The sequence below is a fragment of the Zalophus californianus genome, chromosome 4 (assembly GCF_009762305.2).
Source record: "Zalophus californianus isolate mZalCal1 chromosome 4, mZalCal1.pri.v2, whole genome shotgun sequence".
Classification (NCBI taxonomy): Eukaryota; Metazoa; Chordata; class Mammalia; order Carnivora; family Otariidae; genus Zalophus; species Zalophus californianus.
In genome coordinates, this window is record NC_045598.1 from 70,561,465 (window position 1) to 70,564,848 (window position 3,384).

A 3,384-nucleotide genomic window follows, 5' to 3' on the forward strand; every position below is an offset into this window, starting at 1 on the left:
GAGCTCAGCTTTTAGCAGCTACAGCTCAGTTTATAAATCATGAATGAGGTAGTACTTTGGGAGTTTTTTAAAACTGTGATTGGTTACTAAAAACTTAGTCTTTTCAGCGTAGTAGCACTGTGCAAGCTTAATTGTGTGCAGCTGATTGGGTAGGAAGCTATAAAATGACATTGACCTGAAAAAAGCTTAAGTTTTGTTTTAGGTCAATCAGTATTTTGTGGAAATCAGGATAGTTTAAGTTTTGGTTACATGACTATGAGTGCTGGTCTAGGAATATTTTCAAACTGTGGTCTTCATGTTGGTTTTTCTTTAGCAGTTCTTACCAACAAATTATATGGCATAATTCAAGTTCAGGAAGCATTAATTAACTTGGTGTTTGTCAAAGATTTATACCACATTGTAAATAAAACATCTTCCAACGCCCAAACTGGTGCCCCTTGTTCTTATGCAATGGATTCATATTTTGTGCCTTTGGAATAGTTTTGTGATACAAAGAGCTTAAGTCATATTGTAAAATGATAGATCCAATATTCTGAACAGAACTTTGGTCATTTATTAGTTTGTATCGTTGAATTCATCCGGCGTCCAAGAGTTGTATTTCAGGGTAGCTCATATGTCAGAACTAAAACAAGCAAAAAAATATTTATTAAATATTTAAAATAAGTGTTTCATCTTAAAATAACATATACTCTATTGGGAATGTGCCCTAAAACAATGAAGCAATTAGTGGGAAAAAGCAAATGGCTGAAATGGTTAGATTTCAATAGTTAAGAAGCACTCTACACTGACCACTATTCAATACACACACTAGAATTGTGCTTCAACTTCTTCTAAACTATAAGCTACTTGAGGGCAATTATGTCTTTTTTTTTCTCCACAATGTTTGGCATAATCTCTTATACCTAGAATTATAAAAACAGCTTGTTAGCATTTATCGGCTGTGTTTCTACATGGCAATATAATTAGCCCCATTTACAGATCAAGAAATTGAGGCTTACATTGAGATTATGTGATTTAATTGAGATTTTATAGCATCTAGGTGACTGAGTAAAGGTCTGAACACAGACCTGAACATAGAGCCCACTGTTTCCATCATATTCATTCACACTGTTCATTTATTGAGTAGCTTAAATATATATCTGCTGAATTGACCGAAGTTTTTGTGACTTCTTCAGAGTAAGGATTTTATTCTGATCACAGAAATCCTTTCATTCAACTCACACAACTGTTATTACAAATAGGCCATGAAGGAAAAATAGGAAGTCTCTATGTTAAACAGCTATGGTCTCATTTGTATGGTACCTCTGAATAAATTTAAGACAGTTAATTAAATCCATTTCAGGACTGTTTTGTATTTTTATGAGGCAAGGGTATATTAAATGTAGGGAGATACAATATTAAGACTAGAAGATACTTCCAAAATATTTTTTCAGTCTATATTTTTTCGATAAAGGCTGGTTTGTCTCCTCTTGCTTCCCCCTCCTCCTCGTTTTTGATCTGGTTATTCCTCTTTAAATAAGCGACATAATATTTTATGACTTATTGCAGCCAAACCCATATGTCAGGGATTTTAAAGCTCAATATTTTTTCCTTTCTATTGTATTGCATAAGTCAGATCCAGTGTTGTATCTAAGGATGATGGTTTTAGTTTTCTAATCACATTTTCAGACTTACAGCTTCATAGCAGGTTTTGATGGAGTTTGTATTCTGGAGAATGCAGTTTTGATGTTTTCAATATCCTGTTTAAAAGAAATTAAATGGGTAAAAAATGCAGTGTGGACACCAAACTACTGGAGTATCAAAACACTCAATGTCAATACTGAAACATATTATTTCAAAGTAAGGCAGTTTCTAACAATAAACCAAAAGGAATTCTTTTGTCTCTGGAGGACATTTTCATAAAATTAAAATGAGGAATACAGAAAAATTTAACCATTGGGTAAATACTGTCTTCACTTGGCTTCTATGACACTCCCTTCATTTTCCTTTCTCATTCTCTTTTACTGGGTTCTCCTTTTCTCTCCAGCTCTTTATGTAGGACTGTTCCAGTGATAAGTCCTTGGTCCTCTTCTCTTTTTCAGTTCTTTATCCACACTCACTATAATGATTTGAAATACTATCTGTATGCCAATGACTCCTAAATTTTTATCTCTAGTCCATACCTTTCTCTCCTACTGCAGAATCATACATGCCAACTGAAAACAACAATCAGTTGACTACTGTCTCAAACTCAATTATTTCCAGAACTGAAATCTTGATCTTACCCTTCAAATTTGCTCTACCTGAAGTCTCTCTCATCTCAATTGATGGTAACCCCATCCGTCCAGTCGCTTAGTTCAAAAGTCTTGGGGTCATCCTCGACTTCTCTCTCTCATGCGCTTCATTCAATCATCAGGAACTCCACCTTGCAAAAGAATCTGATCACTTCTCACTACCTCCCTTAGAACTACTCTAGTTGAAGCCATTGTCATTTCTCCCCTTTCACTTTCCTTCCCCTAAATAAAGTCTATTCTCCAAAGAAGAGCCTGAATGATGCTTTCAAAATGTAAGTCAAATCATGTTGTTTCTTTTCTCAAAATCCTCCAGATGTGCATCTCACATAAAAGCCTAAGTTCTTACAAAATCCTACACAATCTGCTATGTCTAAACCCTTCCCCCACCTACTCTCCTCCTTTCTCATATTACTCCTGGCTTCCATGGTGTTACACAAACATACCATGGTTGCTCTAGACTACGAGTCTTGGAATTCTATGTTTCTGTTGCTTGGGCAGCTTTTCTCCTAGATAACCAGCTTTACTCAGATGAGCAGCTCTTCCCTCAAATAACTGCATAGTTTACCCATTACCTCTTTCAAATCTCTGCTTAATTTAACTTTTTCAATGAAGGCTACTCTGACAATCCTATTTAAAAGGTGCAACCGGCCCCTTTACCCTCTCATCTTCCTTAATCCTATTCTATTTTCTCCATGCCATGTGTTACTTTCTAGGTCACCACACTGTTTGTGTGCTCATTTCACGTCTTCTTCCAGTAGGACATAAACTTTATACAGCAAAGACTGTTTTGTTCCAATATTTTGAGGGCTTGGCCCATAGTAGATGCTCAATAAAGGATTCTAACAAACTCATCATTTCAGTATTCATACAGCTGGGCAAACCCCCTAAACTTTTCTCAAAGCTAAATTTCACCATTTCTTTTTATTTATTTAAGATTTTATTTTATTTGAGAGACAAAGTGAGAGAGAATGAGCAGGGGGAGGAGCAGAGAGGGAAGCCGACTCCCCGTTGAGCAGGGAACGAATGAGTGGCTCGATCCTGGAATTCCGGGATCATGGCCTGAGCTGAAGGCAGACCCTTAACGACTGAGCCACCCAGGCGCCCCTAAATT

General features: G+C 36.3%; 1 long non-coding RNA gene across 1 annotated transcript; it reads right to left on the bottom strand.

Annotated features, from left to right (window-relative positions):
- Positions 1 to 311: 311 nt before the first annotated feature.
- On the bottom strand, positions 312 to 3,081 carry LOC113938560. The gene is made up of 3 exons (XR_003524898.1): positions 2,265 to 3,081; positions 1,675 to 1,739; positions 312 to 622 (listed from the first exon to the last, which is right to left on the bottom strand). It is a non-coding gene; the product is annotated as an uncharacterized LOC113938560 (long non-coding RNA).
- Positions 3,082 to 3,384: the final 303 nt, after the last annotated feature.